Here is a 27399-nt window from a genome sequence, read left to right as displayed (position 1 = left end):
AAATACATTTTTAAATTTTAGAGTTTTAAATTATTCTTTGGTCATTTCTCTGTCCACACATTCATGATTCTTAGACCTCTATGCTCCACGGGATCTCCACAATAATAATAATAATAATAATAATAATAATAATAATAATAATAATAATAATAATAATTGTACCGGTCGGTACACCTCTACGCCGCACATTTAAATTTTCCGCCTTAAAGTACTCCTCTACAGGAGAAACTCTGAACTTTAACAACTGTATCAACTCATAAGTTTCTCAGAAGATGTCACTACCGGAAATTTTGTGATTACGATGTTGCCAGTACTGTGTAGATTTCAACGTATTTTGTTTTCTATTGATCAAGAAGTGTGGACATTCTCTCATAGATGTCTCTACTGTAAGACTGGGATCATGCACCCTGGTGCGAAGTGAATGAACTTTTTTGAAGAAATCATGTATTCAGAAGTTTTTGCCTTTACTAAATTTTGTTCTTTCATTTGTTGGTTGGCAATCAGTAATTTCTGCAATTAATTTCCAACCAATCCTAGGTTTCTTCTTCTATTTTGATGTGTAACTTTTAGCCAGCCAAAAAAGTTGAGTGGGTGTGTCTTAATTATTCATGAAAGGTCTCGAATCATCCCTGAGTGTATAAAAACTGCTGATTTTCACGGCTCCTGGCCACTCGAACAACATCTAGCCTAGTGTATGGAAGTGTAGCAGGAGGCGGGAAGCGCCTCTTTCATCCGGCAGCACCTCTTCTACAAGATAATGGCCACTTAACATCTTTATTTCTCGCTAGCTCAGCAGTCTAAACCGCGGGGAAGGTCCGAAACCTTTAATATGTAACCTATCTCTTGAAACATGTAAGGCTTTTTCAGTCTTTGTAAAACTTCATTTATCTTTAACTGTAATTCGGGGATAGAGAGTGCTTTACCCCCTCGAACTCCCCTTCATTTGATCGGAGGTGACTACCTTTTCGTAACCGATTTTCTACTCTTCCTTAATGTGTTAAAATTTTTCTTATGCGAGTCACCTCCCTAGTTTTGGAATAGCCCCTGTGTCATCGGCCTAGTGCCTCTTAGGTTTTAAAATGTGTATTTGGGAGTGCTGATATACGCCTCCATTCTTTTTGCGTTTAGGGCCATTTAAGTTAACCTGTTAATTTTCTATTTAGGCCCAGTAGGCTGGGTACTAGATAACCCTGTTTCATTGTAAGTTGTGCCTTGATGGCAATCATGTGTAAAAGTCTGGTATTGCCTTTAATATGCTTGAAAAATTGAGAGCGGGTCAGTTCTTTCTTGTGTTTGAAAAGTGCCTCTGGGAGGCTTGAGGTTAAAAGTTGGGAGCAAGTGCTCCTTGAATGAAGGGTTTTTCTGCCCTTTGAATAAATGAGTGTACCTTGGTAAAGTTGGGCTAGTAGCTCAAGGATTGTGTAATTGGGGCTCGAAGCCAGAACTTGTAAAGACCCCGAAACTTGTGCTTTCGTTTGTAAAGTTATCATTGTACCTGTGTTTTTTTATTGTTATTTCACCTAGTGAAAATGTGTTAAATCTTGTTGTCTATTGAAAATATAACCTTTATTGAAATTTTAATTCATCTTTCGGCCTTGTAGTTAGACCCATTCCAGCCCGCACCTTCTTTCACCTCTGCCTTCCACGGGTAATTCCGTAACATTAATAATAATAATAATAATAATAATAATAATAATAATAATAATGATGATGAAAACCTACAACCGGTTTTCCAGTCATTGACACGGGTCAAGGATGGAACGAATGAAGCCCCCATCTTGCGGCAAGGATAGGAATTGTGTCTTCTGCCGAGGCCTGTCGCACTCCTCTTGGGCAATCATTGATGACTGATAGATGAAATGAAATTATATTGGAGAGTGTTGCTGAAATAAAAGATGACAGGGCAAACCGAAGTAACCGGAGAAAAACCTGTCCCGCCTCCGCTTTGTCCAGCACAAATATCACATGGAATGACCGGGATTTGAACCACGGAACCCAGCGGTGAGTGGCCGACGATCTGCCCCCTGAGTAACCGAGGTACCAATAATAATAATAATAATAATAATAATAATAATAATAATACGACAAAAAGAAATGCACTGTTTTGCCTTAGTAATATGATGAAATAGATCATTTGTGCTCCATTGTATATAAAAGGATAGCAGCCAGATTATAGACGTTAGATTAGATGATTGATGTTGGGAAGTCCCAGGTTCGGTTTAATTCAAATAGGGACGAAATAAAGAATCATGCAGTGTAGGGCTGAAAATTGTATTTCCTTAAAGGAAAGGAGCCAGATCGTCCCTTTGAACAGGTCTGAATCCCACCAAAGCGTATGGGTTTTTAAATTGTATCGTCACGTTACTAGAGAACATAATCTATATATATAAAATAACTTGTCCTGACTGACTGACTGACTGACTGACTGACTGACTGATTCATCATCGCCGAGCCAAAACTACTGGACATAAAGAAATGAAATTTTGGGGATATATTGATATTAAGATGTAGGTGTTCGCTAAGAGAGGATTTTTGGATATTCCTTCGCTAAGGGGGTGAAAAGGGGGGATGAAATTTTAAAATGAGTGTTTCTATATCTCAAAACTTTAAAAGTTTACAGATGTAAAAATTGGTATTTAGAATCTTCTTTAAAAATAAGGAAACACGTATTTTTTTGTTTTCAGAAAATCCCAATAGGAGGGGTGAAAAAGGGTGAAAATGGGGAAAAATGGGTTGAATGCCTATAATCAGGATACCGGTAGTAATATCTCAGAAACTGAAGATATTACAGACCTGAAAATTGGTACTATTGATCTCTTTTAAAAATAAGGAAACACGTATTTTTTGTTTTTGGAAAATCCAATTAATGGGAGGGTGAAAAGGGGGTGAATTTTTAAAATGAGTGAATCTATATCTCCAAACTTTTACAGTTTGCAGATGTAAAAATTGGTATTTACAATCTCCATTAAAAATAAAGAAACACGTATTTTTTTTGTTTTCGGAAAATCGCAATAGGAGTGAAAAGGGGTGAAAAAGGCGTTGAATGCCTTTAATGATGCTACTTATATCTTAGAAACTGAAGATATTACAGACCTGAAAATTGGTGTTTGGGATCTCCTTTAAAAATAAGGAAACACATATTTGTTTGTTTCTGGAAAATCCAATTAAGGGGGGTGAAAAGGGGTAATATTTTAAAGTGACTGTATCTATATCTCAAAACTTTTAAAGGTTATAGATGTGAAAATTGGTATTTAGAATCTCCTTTAAAATTAAAGAAACACGTATATTTTGTTTTCGGAAAATCCTAATAGGAAGGGTGGAAAAGGTTGAAAAAGGGGTCCAATGCCTTTCATGAGTCTACTTATATTTCAGAACCTGAAGATATTACAGACCTGAAATTTGGTATCTGGGATCTATTTAAAAGTAAAGAAACACGTATTTTTTCCTTTATGGAAAATCCAAATATTGGGGATGAAGGGGGGGTGGTGAATTTTTTAAAATGAGTGTGTCTACATCTTAAAACTTTAAAATTTACAGATGTAAAAATTGGTAGTTAGAATCTCCTTTAAAATAAAGAACACGTATTTTTTTGTTTCCTGTAAATCCAAATAGGAGGGGTGTAAAAGGGTGAAAAATGGGTTGAATGCCTTTAATGAGGATACATATATCTCAGAAACGAAAGATATTACAGAACGGAAAATTGGTATAGGGGATCTCCTTTCAAAATAAAGGAACACGTATTTTTTAGTTTTTGGAAAATCCAATTAATGGCGGTTAAACAGGAGTGACAAATTGGGGTGAATTTTTTGAAAGACGGTATCTACAGAATATCTTGGAAACGTAAAATGTTACAGGCGTAAAACGTGGGTGTTTGGAATCTCCTGTAAATGTAAAGAAACATAGGTGATTTGTTTTTGGAAACTCCACTTAAGGGGAACTAAAAAGGGGTGAAATTTTAAAATGAGAATTTTTACAGTATATCTAAAAAAACTTAACATGTTACAGAAGTGAAAAATGGTATTTTTTATCTCTATTAAACATAAATAAACGTGTATTTTTAGTTTTCAGAAATACCACTTGGGAGGAGGGGGGGTAAAAGTGACTGAAAATGGTGTTGAATTCTTTTAATTAGGCTACTGATATCTCAAAAATGAAGATGTTACAGACTTACAGACGTGAAATTTGATATTTGCAATCTGCTTTAAAAGTAAAGAAACACGTATACTCGGAAAATCCAATGAAGGGGGGGGGGGGGTGAAAGAATTGAAATATTAATTGACTTAATTGTATGAGAATACATACATCTAATAAAAACTAAAGTTGTTACAGACGTGAAAATTCGTTTTTGGATCTCCTTTAAAACAAAGGAAAACGCGTTTTGGAAGGGGGGGGGGGAACATCTTGGAGAGCGAGAGTGTAAAGGAGTTGAATTCCTTTCATGAGGACACATAAATCAAAAACTGAAGAAGTTAGAGTCGTGATAATTGGTATTTAGAAGATCGTTTACTATTAAAGAAACAAGTATTTTTTGCGGTAAAATTCACTTGGGGGGGGGGGTAGTGTGAAATGAAGTGAAAAAAGTAAATTATTTTTATGGGGATACTTATATCTCAAAACTGAAGGTAATAGACGTGAACATTGGTGTTTGGAATCTCCTTTAAACATAAAGAAAAAAGCCCTTTTAATTTTTTTTGGGGAGTGGGGGTGGCGGTAAATAAACTTAACGGCGATGGGGTGTACAAGGAGGTGAGACCAAATGATTTTACTGTTCTTAATGTACTTATAGGGATCCTTCGTTGCTCAGGCGGCAGCGCGCCGGCCTCTCACAGCTGGGTTCCGTGGTTCAAATCCCGGTCACTCCATGTGACATTCGTGCTGGACAAAACGGGGGCGGGACAGGTTTTTCTCCGTATACTCCGGTTTTCCCTGTCATCAGCCATTCCAGCAACATATAATAACAATAATAATAATAATAATAATAATAATAATAATAATAATAATAATAATAATGTTCCGGACCGTCGTCAAATGTGCGAACCGCGCTGGAAACGGCTCCTGGACGGGTAATGACTAAGAATGCAGTCCGCCCGCGGGTTCAGTGCCGCCAAGGCACCCAATAAGACACCACGCCGGATCTCCTGAAGGATTTTATCCATATTAAAAATGATTATAGGAAAAGATGGCATAGATTTACGGACCCAACTGACCGGGAAGAATACCTGAGCCTAGCCCGGGAAGTACGAAATCGATTGCTGGAAAGGAAGATTGAAAAAATGGGAGGAAACGTGCCGTAATCTATTAAAAAACGAGTCAGATCGGGAATTTTGGTGGATTCTCGCAGAAAACGAGTTAGATCGCGAATTTCAGCGGATTATATATCTAAAACAATAAGCATTCAATTATAAATTTCAGTATAATACCGTAGCGAAGCACGGCTATCTTGCTAGTATACAATATTTCTATTCCACGCGCTTGTAATGCTCAGTTTCTTTGGGGGTTCCTGAACAATCGATCATTTTATTTTATGTTTTATTTCTATCGGAAGAGTGTACTTACATTGTTTAAATGACGTTCCGCACAAAATTAACTTGAAAATGTAACCTTGTTTAGTCGCACTTAAAGAACATAAGCAAAATTCGTCTTCATACAGGCCAAGAATATCCTCGAAGGGATGGAAAGTATAGGCTTCCACTATCCGTAACGTCGGCACTGCGCCTACGTCCCACCATTTTTGACCTAGGTGATTTTGGTGTAGGCTGAGTGAACCACAGGGCGATGTGCACCACTGGAAGTGGAAATACCGTTTCTTCAATTCTTTCTGATGAGGAATAGAACCCTCGTTCTTCCGGGTGAACCAACCAAGCTTTTACCGCCTTGGCCAGGTAGCCCCTTCTGAAGAGAATAAGTTATTATTATTATTATTATTATTATTATTATTATTATTATTATTATTATTATTATTATTATTATTATTATTATTATTATTATTATTATGTTAGTGTCTTAACGTCTCACTTACTCACGTCGCATTTCAGCGAAGATGAGACAGGAAAGGGCTAGGATTGGAAAATAAGCAGGACTGCGGCTAGTTTCACTAACCTTACAGCTCTACGTTTGGGAGTTGGAAGGGCTGGTCCCCCACTGTCGGCTGTCCTGAGAATGGTATTACGTGGTTACCCATTTTCCTGCACTAAGGTGAATGACGTGACAGATCATTCTATCGGTCACACCCTCAATTTCTCCGCCCATCCAATCACCTCTACAAATCCCCTTGGCCTGAGAGAGGTCGTTACCCTCTAGGAGGCCCGTCGTACCCCTTTCAGGGAGTGAAATGAAATCTTCTTTAAAAAAACGAGTCCTTAATCATGTTATAAAAGCCCAAAAAATTGCCTGGTGTGAAAATGATAAACCACGACAAATCATCTTCAGGGCTACCGATGATTAGGCTGGATCCCACCATCTCCCGAATGCAAGCTCACAACTACACGGCCTGTATCATGCGCTCACCTATGTATGTTTATTGCACTATACTATCATCTATTCTTCAGAGTCGTTCAACCTAATAATCACAGTTTTAACGTAATAATAATTTCGTGTGGCTATTTCTAGCCGGGTGCAGCCCTTGTAAGGCAGACCCTCCGATGAGGTTGGGCGGCACCTGCCATGTGTAGGTAACTGCGTGTTATTGTGGTGGAGGACAGTGTTATGCGGGGTGTGTGAGTTGCAGGAATGTTGGGGACCGCAAAAATACCCAGCCCCCGGGCCAAATGAAGGTTAAAATCTCCGACCTGGCCGAGAATCGAACCCGGGACCCTGTGGACTAAAGGCCATTACGCTAACCATTTAGCCATGGAGTCGGACAGTTTTAACGTGTAAGACAGGTATTGCTTAGTAGGGCTATTTCGAGCTACTTGTTTTATGTCACTCCGATACAGATGGGATTTACAGCGACAATAGGATACGACAGTTATCAGAATATTTACTGTACGACCAGAAGAATGGCAAAGAATATAGGGAAGTAATCTAACTCCCCAGTGTCCCCAGCCAATATTCACAGAGGTTGTTCCACTCAGATAGGCAACTCTCCTAGATCGCACGTCATGCAGACGTCTGTCCACAGTCTGATTTGGGACAGACGACACATTTAAGTATGAGGATCGGTAACCTTTCTCCTACAATATAACTGTGTGGGGCGTGGAATATTAGAATTTATTATTCCTCCACTTTTCCTTACAAAGGTTTCTTCGGTAATATAGACTGGCTGCACATTTTCAAACAACGGTAGGATGTATGGGATAAGTAAGGAATATAAAATAAAATAGTATTACTAATAGTAGTAGGATACATTTGTCATCATCATCATCATCATCATCATCTGTTTACCCTCCAGGTGCGGTTTTTCCCTCGGACTCAGCGAGGGATCCGTCCTCTACCGCCTCAAGGGCAGTGTCCTGGAGTTTCAGACTCTTGGTCGTGGGATACAACTGGGGAGAATGACCAGTACCTCGCCCAGGCGGCCTCACTTGCTATGCTGAACAGGGGCCTTGTGGGGGGATGGGAAGATCGGATGGGATAGGCAATGAAGAGGGAAGGAAGCGGCCGTGGCCTTAAGTTAGGTACCATCCCGGCATTCGCCTGGAGGAGAAGTGGGAAACCACGGAAAACCACTTCGAGGATGGCTGAGGTGGGAATCGAACCCACCTCTACTCAGTTGACCTCCCGAGGCTGAGTGGACCCCGTTCCAGCCCTCGGACCACTTTTCAAATTTCGTGGCAGAGCCGGGAATCGAACCCGGACCTCCGGGGGTGGCAGCTAATCACGCTAACCACTACACCACATAGGCGGACAGGATACATTTGTACAAAACATAAAATCAAGATTTTATTTCTACAAATTTTATGTCGTGCTTATTGATAGGAACAGAAATAAGGGGCATTTTTGAGATTTAATTATTTGTCCTTCGTCTGAAATACTATTTCACCCGGGATAAAGGAGCTCATTTATGGGCTACAACGAAGTGTCTTCATCCCTGACCTTAAAAAATACTTTTCATTGTACTCAGTTTCTCAGCTTTTCGAGATGCTTGTGCAACATACACTAACAAAGTTTAAAAGTTGTATTTCCTTCTTTTTAAATTCTGATCCAAGAACAAACACGACTCTTCTTCTATTTACATGATACTGTTAAGTACTTTGTACGTACAGTAGTTACGGCGACTACTCAGTAAAATTGAAGCAAGCAGCAAACAAGCAAACTTGTATTGTTAGATGACCTTTGATATCGTGATCATATTCAGACACCATTTACACGTAGAATTTGAACCACAGGGATGTACAGTTCAATTTTATTTAATCCCTCATGAATGTGCTAGGTTCAAACCGTGATCGCATTGGTGAGAATCCAGGAACTAGGCCACTCGAACTACAGTATCACGAAGATGAATGCGAGGGTAGGGTAAAAAGTAAATTTGATGAAGTACTTCCATTTCTCTCTTCTTCTTGTTCTTCTTGTTATTATCTTATAAGTAAAATTCTAGGGGTCCACTGTCTGTAATATCATTTATTTAGACCTCATTTTGATACATTTATCCGTTCTTGGTCATTCAAGATCGTATCAGTAAATTTTAGCATTCGTGTCTGTCTTTTTGTCCGTTTGTCTGTCTGTTTGTTCCACCATCACGGGTAAACGGCTGAATAGACCTCAACTAAACTTCATATTTACAGTCTACACATTCCGGAGCAGGTTTTGATATGCATATCATTTAAAAATAACTGAATAGACTGGTGGTTTATAGGATGACCACGAGAGGTGTTTTCAATGTTCTCTTACACTTTTGAATATATCTCAACCAAACTTCATAATTGGTGTCTACGCATCCAGGAACAAGTTTCGATATGCATATCATTTAAAAACCACTGAATACACTGGGTTTTTATACGAAGACCAGAAGAGTGCTGTCCATTTTTTCTTACATTATTGATTTTATCTCCACCAAACTTCATATTTAGAGTCTTCTCATCCATATGCATATCATTTAAACACTATGGGTTATATCTCGGCCAAACTTCATATCTAGAACCAACTCATCTAAGTAGCAGGTTTGGATATGCATATAATTTAAAAGTCACTGAATAGACTGGGGTTTTATAGGAAGACATATGAAGTTATTTTCAATTTTCTCTTACACTATTGATTATGTGTAAAATATGTGGACCATGTGTGAAACTCCCCTTCATTTTAAATAATTTTGTTATGTACATAATTTCGCTTACTCTTCAAATGACAGAGAAAATTATTGTTTTCTGCGGTAAACATGCTCTGCAGCCAGTGACGGACATCCTCGCAGACCTACAGTTGTTTGAATGATCCATAACAGGAGAAAATCAGAGGATGCTTAATATTTCGCTCGGCTTTAAAACTACCCCCGCCTAATGTAAATGAACACCGAGGAAGCATGAGGTAAAACTTTTCCATTTGGGGTCTGTCTATCAGTCTGTCTGTCTGTCTGTCCGTCTGTTTAGCTGTCTGTCTCTCTGTCTGTATATTCCTAAAGTGTAAAAGGCTGGTTTTATTTCAACCAAACTACGTATTTGGATTCTACTCACTCAGGACTGTGTTATCAGGTGCATATGGTGTCATGGTAACTACGTGGAGTTTGTATTTATAGGAAGATTATTCTCAAATGTTTCCGTTAACATTAGATCTGTCAAAATATTGTTTACAACAAACGTATAAGAATATGTTCTTTCCGTTCCTTTATGCCATGTACGTATTTACCGTACAACGGACAATAACGCAGATGATTACGAAACATTGGATTTTTAGTCCAAGTCCTGTGAGACAAGTCGTGCTTGTCACTTCAAGGAGGACAACAGGAAAAATTAAACATCTATTTTACCCTTTTCGATCGAGTGCTTATTAAGGGAGGTATCATCAACGTCAGAGCGCCACACCAGTGGTCAGAGATACAATATGCAGCTTGGGAACCACGGAGAATTTCGCACAACTTCGCACCAGGAACTGTACCGTACAATAAATTCGGAAATCGTCATCATTCTCTCTCAGCTTTGTTCAGCTTCATCATATTTCACGTTACTGTCACGCGCTTTCGTAAGAAAAAATCAGTTAAACATGTCGCATTAAATGTGTGAATAGCGCCATGTTACTTCTCATAAATTACTGAAGGAAACATGTAATCCACTGCAAATTCTTGTGCGAAGAACGGGTAAAAATACTAGTTATTAATATTATTATTATTATAAGTTGTTGTGGGGGTGCTGCTTGAAATAGTTAATTTTAGGGTCTTGAGATCCCGAGGCTAACCAAACCTAAAAAATTAAATCTTTAGAAATGAGTATGATCACATGTGTGATTAAGGTGTCTATGCTAGAACATATCTTGTAATTAATCGTGGTTGCAACTGGAAAGGAAGTATCTGTGGCACATATATTAAGTACTATCCCTTCATTGGCGTAAGGCTACTGAAAATGGTTTTCCGTGGTTTCCTATTTTCACACCAGGAAAATGCTCGGTCTGTACCTTAATTAAGGCCACGGCCACTTCCTTCCCATTCCTAGGCCTTTCCTGTCCCATCGTCGCCATAAGACCTATCTGTGTCGGTGCGACGTAAAGCAAATAGCAATAAATAATAAGGCGTAAAACTCAAGTGAGATTCCAGCGGAATATTTCGTAAAGGCCTTAGACGGTACTTTATCATAAGGTATTCGTTTTTCTAAGACAAACGAGCTTATAATGAAATCCCACCATGGGCTCGCTACCTCCTTTTCACTGAAGAGGTGTACTAGGTTTATGAGGTATGAGGTTGCTTTCTTACCTGAGCAGGAAGGGGTTACTATTTACCTAATCGATTAAATTGCATACTCCACCCAATCCTAAAAGACAAACTTTCACATCACTCATCACCGGGACAGGCTGCATATCGTAAAAACTAATGATTAGACTTAAAGAGGTCTATGAAAGTTTTGAACTTGTATTAGACAACGCTAGACGTCACAGTGTGCTGTAAATACGCTATCTTACCAGAAATACGCGAGATCTAGCGTTGGTAATAATAATAATAATAATAAGAAGAAGAAGACCCTGGCGAGTTGGCAGTGCGGATGGGGATGCGCAGCTGTGAGCTTTCATCCGGGAGATTGTGGGTTCGAATCCCACTGTCGGCAGCCCTTAAAATATATTCCGTGGTTTCCCCTTTTCGCACCCGGGAAATGCTGGGGATATACCTTAATTAAGAGAACACTACCATTGTTCTCTTGTTATTACATTCTGTTCTTATTGTCTTTCTATGTCTTTCAACTCTTTGGACTACCTTCTTACGGTAAATAACTTCTCCATTGGTACCCCATTCCTATACCATCTAGCACACTTTCCAGTCCAACCTCCCACTAACCCTCATTTTGATGCTGCCAGTAGTAATGGTTCTCTGCCTCCCACAAGAGTTACCTACCCGAAGTGGAAGTAAAGGCGAGCTACAGTAGTTTCACCTACGAGCACCTTTGTGTCAGAATACTGAAATTTTTAAAAATTTATTTAATTGAAAATGTTTCAGAAGGTTCCCAGGAAACTAGCGTTTTCTAGCTTATGCAGATGTACACAGAGTATACTCGTTAAGTCACATGGAACTGTATGTTCAGTCTACAGACCTAAGGCTGGTTGGATCCTCAACAGTTCCACCATCAGCTGTCATAGATGGCCTAGGCATCACTGAAGAAGCGTACTAGGGAAATTAGGAGTGAGGTAGTTTCCCGTTGCTTTCCTCACATGGAACTGGGAAGTCATCAAAAATTCCGTTGGAATGTCGACTTCTTTGAATCTATTAAGGTTTCTTGAATTAAAAAGGTACGTAATATGAGTATGTTCCTGAAACAGATGTGCACAGTATTTTAATTGGTTCTGTAATATGGTGGTACCACTCAGGTGTCAGCTAAAATTATATTATGTTTCCAAAAATGAAACTTTTTAATCTTTGGGTACAATTTTCTCTCGAAGTGTGAAAACTAAGGTAATCAAACTCATTACACTTTTTAAACTGTCTAACAACTGCAAGTAAGGCTTGAAAAAATTATATTCTCCCAAACATGTTAGTGGTGTGGCACTAAGCATTTCCGCATTTTCAGAGAAAAATAGTTTCTTCTTGAGAACCCATTTTAATAGGTTAAAAGCACTTTAATACACTTCTAAGTTTTCATTCTTGGTATCAGTGCTATTAACTTGCACAAAAATAATCATGGTTCACAACATGTGTTCGATGTGACCGTCATCCATTGCAGTACAGCCTTCCACCCACCCTACACCCTACGCAGTCCTTGGAGCACCCATGACTGTTGCCAGATTGAATCATAGGCATTGAACACGTGCTCTAGAAGTGCATATACATTTATGTGGACCGCATACACCACAGTCTTTACATGTCCCCAAAGCCAACAATCTAAAGGGTTAAGGTTAGGCGAACGGGCAGGCCAATGCATTGGCCCTCCGCGACCAATCCATCGCTCATTGAAGACCCGTGTTAGGTGTCACCTAAACGTAAGATTAAAATGGGACAGTGCCCCATCACGCAGTCGTTTACGACCAATGATTAGATAGGAAAATATTTCCGTCTTTTTTTGCAAACGACTTCCGTTAATTATTCGACCATTTTTCCTTCGTTTGTTGCGTGCTGTCTGCTCTGTAAATATTGGAAATTTTTTCAAGGACATCCTGTATTATCCATGTAATCCTCTCCAGTTGATGTTGAAAGGTGAAAAAGTGTAGTCTTGAAAGAAATAGTGTCTTTGAATGAAGCTACAAAATAGGCCTTAAAACATGAAAGCTTCACATCCAGTACCCTTACAGTCTAGCGAGTATAGACGTAAAGATTGGTCCTAAAGCTCGTAATTATGAAATGTATTTCCTAACCATTACAATCTAAGTATGTCTGCACGGTTTTATGATAAATAGACTTTAGTCTTATCAAGGAACGCACAGGGATTCCGAGTGATTCCTGACTTGAGGGTGACTTGACATGGCAGGTAGATGTATTAGATGAAGACTATACTCCCAAGCTTCTCCCTGAGACTACTGGTTTACTCCAATTTATGCATGGTGTAGTATTACTATACTCAACAGTAACATGAGCAATGCATCCGGGATCCAGGGTTCGATTCCCGGCCAGGTCGAGGATTTTAAAAACGACATTATTTCTTCTAGCTCGGGGACTGGGTGTTTGTGTTTGTCCCAAAACTCACCTGTTTGTATTCAGATAACACACGACACTACCAACCATCACCGAAACACACAATAGTGATTATATCCCTTCACATACAGTTGTCTTCAGGAAGGGCATCCGGCCGTAAAAACAAGTTCAAACCGCATGTGTGACACGGTTCGCACCCGCGACCACACAATGTGTGGGAACATGTGGTAGAACAAGTAGATTAAGAAGAAGAAGAATGCAGACATTACAATATTTGCTAAAAGGAATTGAAGGCAATACGAAACCACAGAAGTACAGCAACTATCATGTCAACCATATTTCCATTGAAGAAACACTGGTCATAACAATAACGTAGGCGTTAGTAATGCGATATTATTCTCCATTTCAATAAAGTAATGACTTACGTACTTTATTGAAAGACTAGCAGGTACCCGCGGCTCCGCTCGCGTCGATTTCGTAGTTTGATAAAGTAATCGTTCCTCGGCAGTGTACTAAGACACTATCTGAAAATCCCAAAGGTATTAAAACTCACCGAAAAATTTAGCTTCATTTACCCCAGAAATTCTTTGTAAACGACGTTTGTGGTATTGCCTTTCGGGGATAAGATGACCATGAGACATAGATCTGTACATGTGAGAAAATGTCTTCCCTCAAGTCGAATAATAAATAAATAAATAAATAAATAAATAAATAAATAAATAAATAAATAAATAAATAAATAAATAAATAAATAAAATAATACTTGCTTATTTTTAAAAGAGATTGAAAATACCTATGTTCTCGCCTGCAACATCTCCAGTTTTGAGATATAAATATCCTCATAAAAATAATTCAATTCTTTTGTCACTTCTTTTCACCCACGTTATGTGCCTTTTCGGAATAAGAAACATACATATACCTGTATGTTTGTACGAATGTACAAATACCAAGTTTCTTGTCTGTAACATGTTAAGATTTAATATACTGTAGATATACCAGTACTCATTTTAGAAATTCACCCGCTTTTTCCATTCTTTTCTGCCCCTTAAATGTTTTTTCCGAAACAAAAGAAGTATTTCTTTATCTGCAAGAAGGAGATTCCAAATACCAGTTTTCACGTCTGCAACATCTTCACTTTTTGAGATAAAAGTATCCTCATTTAATTCAACTTCTTCTTCTCTTCTTTCCACACCCTCCTCCCTTAAGTAGAGTTTCCGAAAACAAAAAGTACGTGTTTCTTTATAACTTAAAAGAGATTCAAAATACCAACTTTCTCGTGTGTAACATCTAAAGTTTCTAAGATAAATGTATCCACATAAACAGATTTCAACTCCTTCTTTACTTATTTTCACCCTTCCCTCGTAAGTCACTTTTCCTAAAAGAAATAAAGTACTTTTCTTTATTTTTTAAGGAGATTCAATTTTCACATGTGTCACATCTTTATTTTTTTTGATATAAGTATCCTCACACAAAGAATTCAACTAAACTTTGAATTCTTTCATCACCCTCAAGGAGATTTTTGAAAAAAAAACAAGACGTGTTTCTTTATTTTTTAAAGGATATTCCAAATACCAATTTTTAAATCTGTAACATCTTTAGTTCTTGAGATATAATTATCCTCATACAAAGAACTAAAATAATTTTCAATGCTTTCACCCCCTTAAGTGAATTTTCCGAAAACAAAAAAATACGCCTTTCTTTACTTTGAAAGAAGATTGAAATGAAAATCCACAGCTAGTTACCATTCATTTGACCGGGTCAGGAATGGAATGAATGGAGCCCACATCTAGCGGCGAGGATAGGAATTGTGCCGGCTGCCGAAGCATGTCGCACTCCTCTGGGGCAATGATTAAAGACTGACAGGTGAAATGAAATTATATTGGAAGTGTTGCTGGAATGAAAGATGACGAAGAAAACAGGATTACCCAGAGAAAAACCTGTCCCGTCTCCGCTTTGTCCAGCAGAAATCTCACATGGAGTGACCGGGATTTGAACCACGGAACCCAGCGGTGAGAGGCCGGCATGCTGAATTCTGAGCTACGGAGGCTCTTGACAGAAGGTTCCAAATAATTATTTTAATGTCTGTAACATCTTCAGGTTTTGAAATATAAGTATCCTCATAAAAATAATTCAACTATTTTTCACTCCTCCCCGTTAAGTTGATCCCCCCCCCCACCCTCCCAAAAAATTCGCCTTTCTTTATTTTTAGAGGAAATTCCAAATACCCATTTTCAAGTTTCAGTTTTTGAGATATAAGTATCATCATAAAAATAACCAGTATTTCACTTCCTTTCACCTTCCCTCTTAAGTGAATTTTCCGAAAACAAAAAAATGCGCGTTTCTGTATTTATAAAGGAGCTTCCAAATACAAATTATCACGACTGCAACATCATCGGTTTCTGAGATATATGTATCCTCATAAAAGGAATTCAACTCCTCTTCACCACCACCCCCCTCCACAAGTTGATTTTCCCCCAAAATGTGTGTTTCTTTACAGTTAAATGAGATAAAGAATAGCGATTTTCACGTCTGTAACATCTTTTGTGTTTAAATAACTTATAAGTATCCTCATAAAAAATTGAAATAATTTTTCAGTTCATTCACACCCTTAAGTGGATTTTCCGAAAGCAAAAGAAAACGTATTTCTTTACTTTTAAAGGAGATTCCAAATAATAATAATATATGTAACATCTTCAGTTTGTGAGGTATCATTGTCCTAATAAAATGAATTCAACCCGCTTTTCAGTCCTTTTTACAACCGCCCTTTACGTATTTCTCCCGAAATAAAAAAATACATGTTTATTATTAAAAGAGATAAAAATACCAATATTCCCATCTGTAACATGTTAAATCTTTTAGATATACTAGCGATATGCTCATTTTAAAAAATCACACACTTTTTCAGTTTCCCTTAAGTGGATTTTCCGAAAAAATGTTTCTTTGCTTTTACAGGAAATTCCATATACCAGTTTTCACGACTGTAAACTGTTACTTTTCTGAGATGTACTGTAGGTATTAATCTTCTTAAAAATACACCTCCGATGTCACTCCTATTCACCCCGCATTAATTGGATTTTCTAAAAGAAATGTGTTTCTTTATGTTAAAGGAGATTCCAGATACCAATTTTCATGCCTGTATTATATTTAGTTCTTGAGATATAAGTATCCTCATAAAAGGTATTCAACCGCTTTTTAAGCTTTCTTCACCCCCTTAATTGGATTTTCCGAAAACAAATATACCTGTTTCCTTATTATTAAAGGAGATTCCAAACACCAATTTTATATCTGTAAATATCTAAGCTTCTGAGATATAGATATACTCATTTAAAAAATTCACCCCCTTAGCGATATAATATCCAATAATTCTGTCTTAGTGAGCAACTACACTCTATATATGTCTCCCCGAAATTTCATTTATTTATGTCCAGTAGTTTTGGTTCGGCGATATGGAATCAGTCAGTCAGTCAGTCAGTCAGTCAGTCAGTCAGTCAGTCAGTCAGTCAGTCATATATTATCTATATATATAAAATAGCTTGTCCTGACTGACTGACTGACTGATTCATCATCGCCGAGCCAAAACTACTGGACATAATGAAATGAAATTTTGGGGATACATTCATATTAAGATGTAGGTGCTCGCTAAGAGAGGATTTTTGGATATTCCGTCGCTAAGGGGGTGAAAAGGGGGTGAAAATTTAAAATGAGTGAATCTATATCTCAAAACTTTAAAAGTTTACAAATGTAAAAATTGGTATTTAGAATCTTCTTTAAAAATAAGGAAATACGTATTTTTTTGTTTTCAGAAAATCCCAATAGGAGGGGTGAAAAAGGGTAAAAAAGGGTTGAATGCCTTTAATCAGGATACCGGTACTTATATCTCAGAAACTGAAGGTATTACAGACCTGAAAATTGGTGCTTTTGATCTCTTTTAAAAATAAAGAAACACGTATTTTTTTGTTTGTGGAAAATCCAATTAATGGGCGTGTGAAAAGGGGGGTTAAATTTTAAAATCAGTGTATCTATATCTCAAAACTTTGAAAGTTTACAGATGTAAAAATTGGTATTTAGAATCTTCATTAAAAATAAAGAAACACGTATTTTTTTGTTTTCGGAAAATCCCAATAGGAAAGGTGGAAAGGGGTGAAAAATGGGTTGAATGCATTTAATGAGGATACTTATATCTCAGAAACTGAATATATTACAGACCTGAAAATTGGTATTTGGGATCTACTTTAAAAATAAAGAAACAGGTATTTTTTCGTTTTTGGAAAATCCAAATATGGGGGTGAAAAGGGGGGTGAATTTTTAAAATGAGTGTATCTACATCTTAAAACTTGAAAAGTTTACAGATGTAAAAAATGGTATTCAAAACCTCCTTTAAAAATAAAGAAACATGTATTTTTTGTTTTCGGAAAATCCCAATAGGAGGGGTGTAAAAGGGTGAATAATGGGTTGAATGCCATTATTTTAATTAAGCTACTGATATCTCAAAAATGAAGATGTTACAGACGTGAAATTTGATATTTGGATTCTGCTTTAAAGTAAAGAAACACGTATTCTCGAAAAATCCAATGAAGGAGGGGGGGGGGGTGAAAAAATTGAAAAATTAATTGACTTAATTGTATGAGAATACTTACGTCTAATAAAAACTAAAGTTGTTACAGACGTGAAAATTGGTATTTGGATCTCCTTTAAAAACAAAGAAAACGCGTTTTCTTTAGGGGGGGGGGGTAGGAGTGTGAAAGGAAGTGAAAAAAGTGAATTACTTTTATGGGGATACTTATATCTCAAAATTGAAGGTAACAGACGTGAACATTGGTATTTGGAATCCCCTATAAACATAAAGAAACATGCCTTTCTGTTATTTTTGTGGGGGGGGGGGAGGGTAAATAAACTTAACGGCAGTGGGGTGTAAAAGGAGGTGAGAATAGTTGATTTTACTGTTCATAATGTACTTATAAGGAGCCTAAGTTGCTCAGGTGGCAGCGCGCCTGCCTCTCACAGCTGGGTTATGTGGTTCAAATCCCGGTCATTCCATGAGACATTCGTGCTGGACAAAACGGAGGCGGGACAGGGTTTTCTCCGGATACTCCGGTTTTCCCTGTCATCATTCATTCCAGCAACACTGTCCAATATCATTTCATTTCATTTATCATTCATTATCCATTGCCCCAGAGGAGTGCGACAGGGTTCGGCAGCCGGCACAGTTCCTATTGCCGCTGCCAGATGGGGGCTTTATTCATTCCATTCCTGACCCTGTCGAATGACTGGAAACAGGCTGTAGATTTCCGATGTACTTATTCTGATCATAAACCGATCATTTTTTATCTTTCCTGGGTTCGTTTTCAAGAGCCATCTTATTCTTCGGAGAACGTTCTTAGATTACAGTACATTCTCATGGCATATAAATACAAATTTAAACACCTTTGAAACAAACGATAGGAATGAGATTGACCGTCCAATTGTTCACCTTTATAATAAGGTATTAATGCACGGAATGTCATTCGTATCACCAGAAATCCCGCACACTTGGCTACGCGCGACAATGGTGCTGGTCACAACAATGACAGTGGCAGCAGATGTTATTTACCGCCAAGTAGCGGTCTTGCACCTTGCTGTGGGGTCCAGAACATCTATAATAATAATAATAATAATAATAATAATAATAATAATAATAATAATAATAATGTTCTGGAACGTCGTCAAATCTGCAGACCGCGCTGGAAACGGGTCCTGGACGGGTAATGACTAAGAATGCAGTCCAGCCGCGGGTTCAGTACCGCCAAGGCACCCAAGACGACACCACGCCGGATCTCCTCAAGGATTTGATCCATATTAAAAATTCTTATAGGAAAAGATGGCAAAGATTTAGGGACCCAACTGACCGGGTGGAATACCTGGACCTAGCCCGGGAAGTACGAAATCGATTGCTGGAAAGAAAGATTGTAAAATGGGAGGGAACTTGCCGTAATCTCTTAGAAAACGAGTCAGATCGCGAATTTTGGCGGATTCTCTCAGATAACCAGTCAGATCGCGAATTTCGGCGGATTATATATAAAACAATAAGCATTCAATTATTAATTTCAGTATAATACCGTAGCGAAGCACGGGTATCATGCTAGTCTATATATATAAAATAACTTGTCCTGACTGACTGACTGACAGATTCATCATCGCCGAGCCAAAACTACTGGATATAAAGAAATGACATTTTGAGGATATATTCATTCTTAGATGTAGGTGCTCGCTAAGAGAGGATTTCCGGATATTCCTTCGCTAAGGGGGGTGAAAAGGGGGGTTAAATTTTAAAATGAGTGTATCTATATCTCAAAACTTTAAAAGTTTACAGATGTGAAAATTGGTATTGAGAATCTTCTTTAAAAATAAGGAAACACGTATTTTTTTGTTTTCATAAAATCCCAATAGGAGGTGTGAAAATGGGTGAAAATGGGTTGAATGCCTTCAATCAGCATACCGTTACTGATATCTCAGAAACTGATGATATTACAGACCTGAAAATTGGTACATTTGATCGCCTTTAAAAAAAAAGAAACACGTTTCTGGAAAATCCACTTAATGGGAGGGTGAAAAGGGGGTGATGTTTTACAATGAGTGCATCTATATCTCAAAACTTTTAAAGTTTACAGATGTAAAAATTGGTACTTAGAATCTTCATTAAAAATAAAGAAACACGTATTTTTTTTTGTTTTCGGAAAATCCCAATAGGAGGGGTGAAAAGTTGTGAAAAATGGGTTGAATATCTTTAATGAGGATACTTATATCGTAAAAACTGAAGATATTAAAGACCTGAAAATTGGTGTTTGGGATCTCCTTAGAAATAAAGAAACACGTATTTATTTTTGGAAAATCCAATTAATGAGGGATGAAAAGCGGGCGAATTTTGAAAATGGGTGTATCTATATCTCAAAACGTTTAAAGTTTATAGATGTAAAAATTGGTGTTTAGGATCTTCTTTAAAAATAAAGAAACACGTATTTTTTTGTTTTTGGAAAATCCCAATAGGAAGGGTGGAACAGGTTGAAAAATCTGTTGAATGCCTTCAATGAGGCTACTTATATTTCAGAACCTGAAGATATTACAGACCTGAAAAATTGGTGTTTGGGATCTCCTTTAAAAATAAAGAAACATTTCTTTTTCGTTTTTGGAAAATCCAAATAATGTGGGGGAAGAGATGAGTGAAATTTTAAAATGAGTGTGTCTACATCTTAAAACTTTAAACGTTTACACATGTAAAAATTGGTATTTAGGATCTCCCTTAAAAATAAAGGAACACGTATTTTTTGTTTTCTGTAAATCCCAATAGGAGGGGTGTAAAAGGGTGAATAACGGGTTGAATGCCTTTAATGAGGATACATATACCTCAGAAACTGAAGATATTACAGAACTGAAAATTTACATATGGGATCTCCTTTAAAAATAAAGAAACATGTATTTTTTTGCTTTTAGAATATCCAATTAATGGCGGTTAAACAGGAGTGACAAGTTGGGGTGAATTTTTTAAAGACTATATCTACAGAACATCAGAGAAACATAAAATGTTGTAGACGTAAAAAGTGGGTATTTGGAATCACCTGTAAATATAAAGAAACATAGGTGATTTGTTTTCGGTAACTCCACTTAAGGGGAACTAAAAAGGGGTGAAATTTTAAAATGAGAATTTCTACAGTATATCTAAAAAAATTAACATGTTACAGAAGTGAAAAATGGTATTTTTTATCTCTGTTAAAAATAAAGAAACGTTAATTTTTAGTTTTCGGGAATACACTTGGGTGGAGGGGTGGGGGGTTAAAGTGACTGAAAATGGTGTTAAATTCTTTCAATTAGGCTACTGAAATCTCAAAAATGAAGATGTTACAGACGTGAAATTTGGTATTTGGAATCTGCTTTAAAAGGAAAGAAATACGTATTCTCGGAAAATCCATGAAGGGGAGGGGGTGAAATAATTGAATAATTAATTGACTTAATTGTATGAGAAATCATACATCTAATAAAAACTAAAGTTGTTACAGACGTGAAAATTGGTATTTGGATCTCCTTTAAAAACAAAGAAAAGCACGTTTTTGGGGTGGAACCATCTTGGGGGGCGCAAGTGAAAAGGAGTTGATTCCTTTCATGAGGACACATAAATAAAGAACTGAAGAATTTAGAGTCGTGATGGTTGGTATTTAGAAGATCCTTTACTATTAAAGAAACAAGTATTTTTGCTGGAGCCTCCGTTGCTCAGGCGGCAGCGCGCCGGCCTCTCACAGCTGGGGTCCGTGGTTCAAATCCCAGTCACTCAATTGACATTCGTCCTGGACAAAACGGAAGCGGGACAGAATTTCTCCGGATGCTCCGGTTTTCCCTGTCATCATTCATTCCAGCAACACTGTCCAATATTTCATTTCATTTGTCATTCATCGATCATTGGCCCAGAGGAGTGCTTCGGCAGCCGGCACAATTCCTAGATGGGGCTTTATTCATTCCAGTCCTGACCCTATCGAATGACTGGAAACAGGCTGTAGATTTTTGATGTACTTATTCTGATCATAAACCGATCATTTTTAATCTTTCCTGGGTTCGTTTTCAACAGCCATCCTTTCCTTCGGAGAACGTTCTTAGATTACAGTAAGTTCTCCTGGCATATAAATAAAAATATAAACACATTTGAAATAAACGATAGGAATGAGATTGACCGTCAAATTGTTCACCTCTATAATGAGGTCAATAATGCACGGATGTATGTCATTGGTATCGCCAGAAATCCCGCACACTTGCCTACGCGCGACAATGGTGCCGGTCACATTGTGAACAATGACAATGGCAGAGGATGTAATTTACCGCCAAGTAGCGGTCTTGCATCTTGCTGTGGGGTCCAGAACATTCATTAATAATAATAATAATAATAATAATAATAATGACAATAACAATAATAATGTTCTGGACCGTCGTAAAATGTGCGTTCCGCGCTAGAAACGGTTCCTGGACGGGTAATGACTAAGAATGCAGTCCCGTCTTGGGTTCAGTACCGCCAAGGCACCCAGGACGACACGACGCCGGACCTCCTGAAGGATTTGATCCATATTAAAAATGCTTATAGTAAAAGATGGCAAAGGTTTAGGGACCCAACTGACCGGGTGGAACACCTGGACCTAGCCCGAGAGGTACGAAATCGATTGCTGGTAAGGAAGATTGAAAAATGGGAGGAAACGTGCCGTAATCTATTAGAAAAAGAGTCAGATCGCGAATTTTGGCGGATTCTCTCAGAAAACGAGTGAGATCGCGAATTTCGGCGGATTATATATAGAATAATAAGCATTCAATTATAAATTTCAGTATAATACCATAGCGAAGCACGGGTACCTTGCTAGTTTTATATATATAGACTAGCAAGACACCCGCGCTTCGCTACGGTATTATACTGAAATTTATAATTGAATGCTTAATGTTTTCTGTATCATCCGCCGAAATTCGCGATCTGACTCGTTCTCTAAGAGATTACGGCAAACTTCCTCCCATTTTCAAACTTTCTTTCCAGCAATCGGTTTCGTACTTCCCGGGCTTAGTCCACGTGTTAAATAATAATAATGTTATTGGCTATACATCCCACTAACCACTTTTTCAGTTTTCGGAGGCTCCGACGTGCCTGAAGTTTGTCCCGCAGGAGTTCTTTTACGTTCCAGTAAATCTACCGACTCGGGGCTGACCTATTTGAGCACCTCCAAATACCACCGGATTGAGCCGGGATAGAAATGCCAAGTTGGGGACAGAAGGCTAGCTCCTGAACCGTCTGAGCCACTCAGCCCGGCAAGTTTCACGTATTCCAACCGGTCAGTTGGGCCCTTAAATCTTTGCCATCTTTTCCTATAAACATTTTTAATGTGGATCAAATCCTTGAGGAGACCCGGTGCGGTGTGGTCTTGGGTGCCTTGGCGGTACTGAACGCGCGGCCGGACTGCATTCTTAGTCATCACTTGGCCAGGACCCTTTTCCAGCCCGGTCCGCATATTTCGACGACGGTCCAGGACATTATTATTATTATTATTATTATTATTATTATTATTATTATTATTATTATTATTATTATTATTATTTTGCTAGGGGCTTTACGTCGCACCGACATAGATAGGTCTTATGGTGACGATGGGGTAGGAAAGGCCTAGGAGTTGGAAGGAAGCGGCCGTGGCCTTAATTAAGGTACAGCCCCAGCATTTGCCTGGTGTGAAAATGGGAAACCACGGAAAACCATTTTCAGGGCTGCCGATAGTGGGATTCGAACCTACTATCTGCCGGATGCAAGCTCACAGCCGCGCGCCTCTACACGCACGGCCAACTCGCCCGGTACATTATTATTATTATTATTATTATTATTATTATTATTATTATTATTATTATTATTATTATTATTATTATTATTATTATTATTATTATTATTATTATTGATGTTCTGGACCCCACACTAAGATGCAAGAACGCTACTTGGCGTTTAATTACATCTGCTGCCATTGTAATTGCTGACAATTTGACCACCACCATTCTCGCGCGTAGGCAAGTGCAGGGGATTTCTGGCGATGTACTTCCGTGCATTATTGACCTTATTATAGAGGTGAACACTTGGACGGTCACTTTCATTCCTATCTGTTATTTCAAATGTGTTTAAATTTTTATTTATACGCCAGGAGAATCTACTGTAAGCTAACTTCAGGTTCTCCAAAGGAAAAGATGGCTCTTGGAAACGAACCCAGGAAAGATTCAAGATGATCGGTTTATGATCAGAATAAGTACATTATGAACAGTAAAATCAATTGTTTCAACTCATTTTTCACCCCACCGCCGTAAAGTTGATTTACCCCCGCCCCCCCAAAAAAAGAAGGCGTGATTCTTTATGTTTAAAGGAGATTCCAAATACCAATGTTCACGTCTGTTACCTTCGGTTTTGAAATATAAGTATACCCGTAAAAATAATTAACTTCCTTTCACTTCCTTTCACACTAACCCCCCTCTCCCCCATCATAAGTGAATTTTCCGACAAAAAAGTACTTGTTTATTTAATAGTAAAGGATCTTCTAAATATATCACGACTCTAACATCTTCAGTTTCGGGGATATGAGTCCTCATTAAAGGAATTCAACTGCTTTTCACCACCATCCCCAAGATGTTTTCCCCCAAAACGCGTTTTTCTTTGTTTTTAAGGAGATCCAAGTGATAATTTTCACTCCTGTAACTACTTTTAGTTTTTACTAGCGAATGTACCCGTGCTTCGCTACGGTATTCTACATTGTATTCGGTTATGGAAGTAAATAGTGTACATGCAGTAAATAAGATTGTTTTAAAATTGCATGTCTCTTAGCGTTATCCGAGAAAGAGCATGGGGAGTTCCCCGTACGTTGTTTCCAATGTAAAGTGTTTGTTACGGATTTGTGATATAGCGGCAGACTCACTTGCCTACTGCCATTCACAATCGAGTTGGGATGATTACGTAATAATTGCAGGCCCCATTGCCTACTACGCGGACAAAATCGATTTGGGGAGTTTTCGTTAATATGGCAGCCCCCTTCCTACTTCCAGACAGATTTCAGTTGAGGAGTTTTTATTATAATGGCAGGCAATTACCCTACTATCACTCGAAATTGAGATGTGCCAGGCCCATTTTCCTACTGCCAGCCAGCTTACTGCCAGTCACACCAAGTTGGTGAGTTTCCATCAAAATAGCAGGCCACTATGCCTAATGCCAGTCACATTTTAGATGAGGACATTTCTTGATAATGATAGGCACCCTTGCCTACTGCCAAACACAATCGGGTAGGGGAGTTTTAAACAAAACTGCATGCTCACTTGCCTTCTGCAAGTCAAATCGAGAAGGGAACTATTCATTATAATTGTAGGCTTTCCTTACTAATGACAGTTACACAGGAGTTGGAGAAGGAACCCTTTCCTACTGCCAGTCAAAGTCGGTGTGGGGTGTACTTATTACAATAGCAGACCCACCCTTTCTCGATCGCTAAAAATCGACATCAGTGAATATATATAGATCGACATACGAAAGTATATGCGTATTTACAATATTGAAGACCTTCATTTACAGATTAACTGCTACTAAACGTACGTCATATCGACAAAGGATTATACCATAAGACACGCCGGATTTAGTGGCCTAAATGGCTGGTCCTATGATATGTCATCTATTCTTGGGTCAAATTGAATTAGAAACGTGGAACAGGGTAAAGGTTTTGTAAGATTATCTCACATTACATTACTTTTCGGATACATACATAGCATTTGGCTCACATATGGCTACTGGGTGGGCCAATTTTCGTGAAGAGTTTAATGATTCTGTATTTCATATAAGTAATTGAAAGTATGAATTATGCATGTGAAAATTCCAAATTGACTTAACATCGATTAAAGAGAAAAATCAAACGTAAAAGGGATACAGATACGGCAAAAAGTCATAAGACCACGGTTGTAGATCATTCCAAATTGAACGGAGATTGTGCAATCCGTTATAGGATAGGAATTTCCGAAGGTCTGCACCATCATTAAAATTGACTGCGTATTTTGATATTCTTCGGGGATTCAAAGTGAAAAATTTAATGATCTAGGAAGTTTTCCGTTCGTTACAGGCTTAAACGTATAATTTTGTCAAATTTCAATTATCTTCTTTTTCTTCTGGCAGATTATGGCGCAATTTGGATTTTGGGCGAGGCGGGTAAAAATTAGTACTTTCAGGAAACTAAACCAAAAATTATGGAGATGGTCATTATTACCCCTTAAACGGAAAGCTGTACGAAAATTTCGCCAAAATAGTCAGTGTAGAGGCACACAGTCGTTACGATTTGATTTATATAGATAAGGAATCTGCTCCATGTAAAACACCTTTTGGGCTATGTCCGCTGGACTTAACCTGCAAAAGTGACCATTCATGATATCTCCCTTAGTAATCCTCCTGACGAAAGAATGCACATGAAAAAAAGGTTTAGAGGTGGAATTCCATCACGTTTGGTCGATTTCCAGTCAGGTTGGTCTTGTTCTGTATATGTTGTGGAAGAGTAAAATCACCATTTCGGTTCCCTATAAACCGCCAGTCCATTCCGGAACATGAAATGTTATTTACGTTTAAAACCTACCTTTGGACAGGTGGATGCTAAATATAAATTTTGGTTCGAATGTCTTCAGTAGTTTTCAAATTGTAAGGAGTACGCTTTACACGCACCCGCTCGGGAGTTAAGTCCGATGGGACTTCTACAGAAAAACGGTCCGTTAATGATATCTCCCTTATTAATCCTCGTATCGAAATGATGCACATGAGAAAAAAGGTTTAGAAATTATTATCTACCAAGGTAGGTAGATTTCCATTAGGTTTGGTTGTGTGTATTTTTTGGAAGTGCAAAATCACTGTTTCGGTTTCGTATAAACCCCCAGTCAGTTCAGGGATTTAGAAACAATATTTGCCCAAAACCTATCAAGGACAGGTGTATTCTAAATATGAGTCTTGGTGGAAATACATCCAGTAGTTTGTAGCACTCGCGTACATACGGCGTAATTAAGGAAGAAATAATACAGTTTAGAAAGTTGAAAGTAATAGAAAATGGATTATAACTGCGGACAGCCGGATAACGACAAATATGTAAATGCCAAGTGAATGTATTGGAAAATCAAATGCCCCTCAATAAATTATGCTAGTGTGAGTAATGGATATAATAAAGCGGTAACAGAGGAGAAATTTAGGTCAGTGATTCTTAGGTAAACAAATAATAAGAAGATGACTAATGGTGTTATTAATTAATCTATTCGAGGGCGGTTTTAATATCCAACGATATTCCGCCAATATCCCGCAGATAGGCCGATTGACGCCTCTCTTGCCTTCTACCCAAGGAACAACCACGAATTTAAAAGCATGATGAGGAAAATGGCAATACGTTACTTCCCTGCTGGCATGCAGTCAGAGACGTTGCCATGGTAACCTGTAGTTTCGTTGTCGGTCTGTCGGTCACTCAATGCAGAGCATGATACCAGCGGAAAATTGTAAATTTCTCCGTCATGTGAAGAGTAAGGTAAATTATGAACATAACGAAAGTTGTTTATAATGAAGAGACGTTTCACGTACGGTAAACGAAGTTTACAGAAAATCAATAGTATAAGAGAAAATGGAGGAAACCCATTCTGGTTTTCCTATAAACCACCCGTCTATTCGACGATTGTAA

This window comes from Anabrus simplex, chromosome 2 (assembly GCF_040414725.1).
Source record: "Anabrus simplex isolate iqAnaSimp1 chromosome 2, ASM4041472v1, whole genome shotgun sequence".
Taxonomy (NCBI): Eukaryota; Metazoa; Arthropoda; class Insecta; order Orthoptera; family Tettigoniidae; genus Anabrus; species Anabrus simplex.
The sequence above is the reverse complement of the archived record's forward strand: the minus strand, read 5'-3'. Positions refer to the sequence as shown.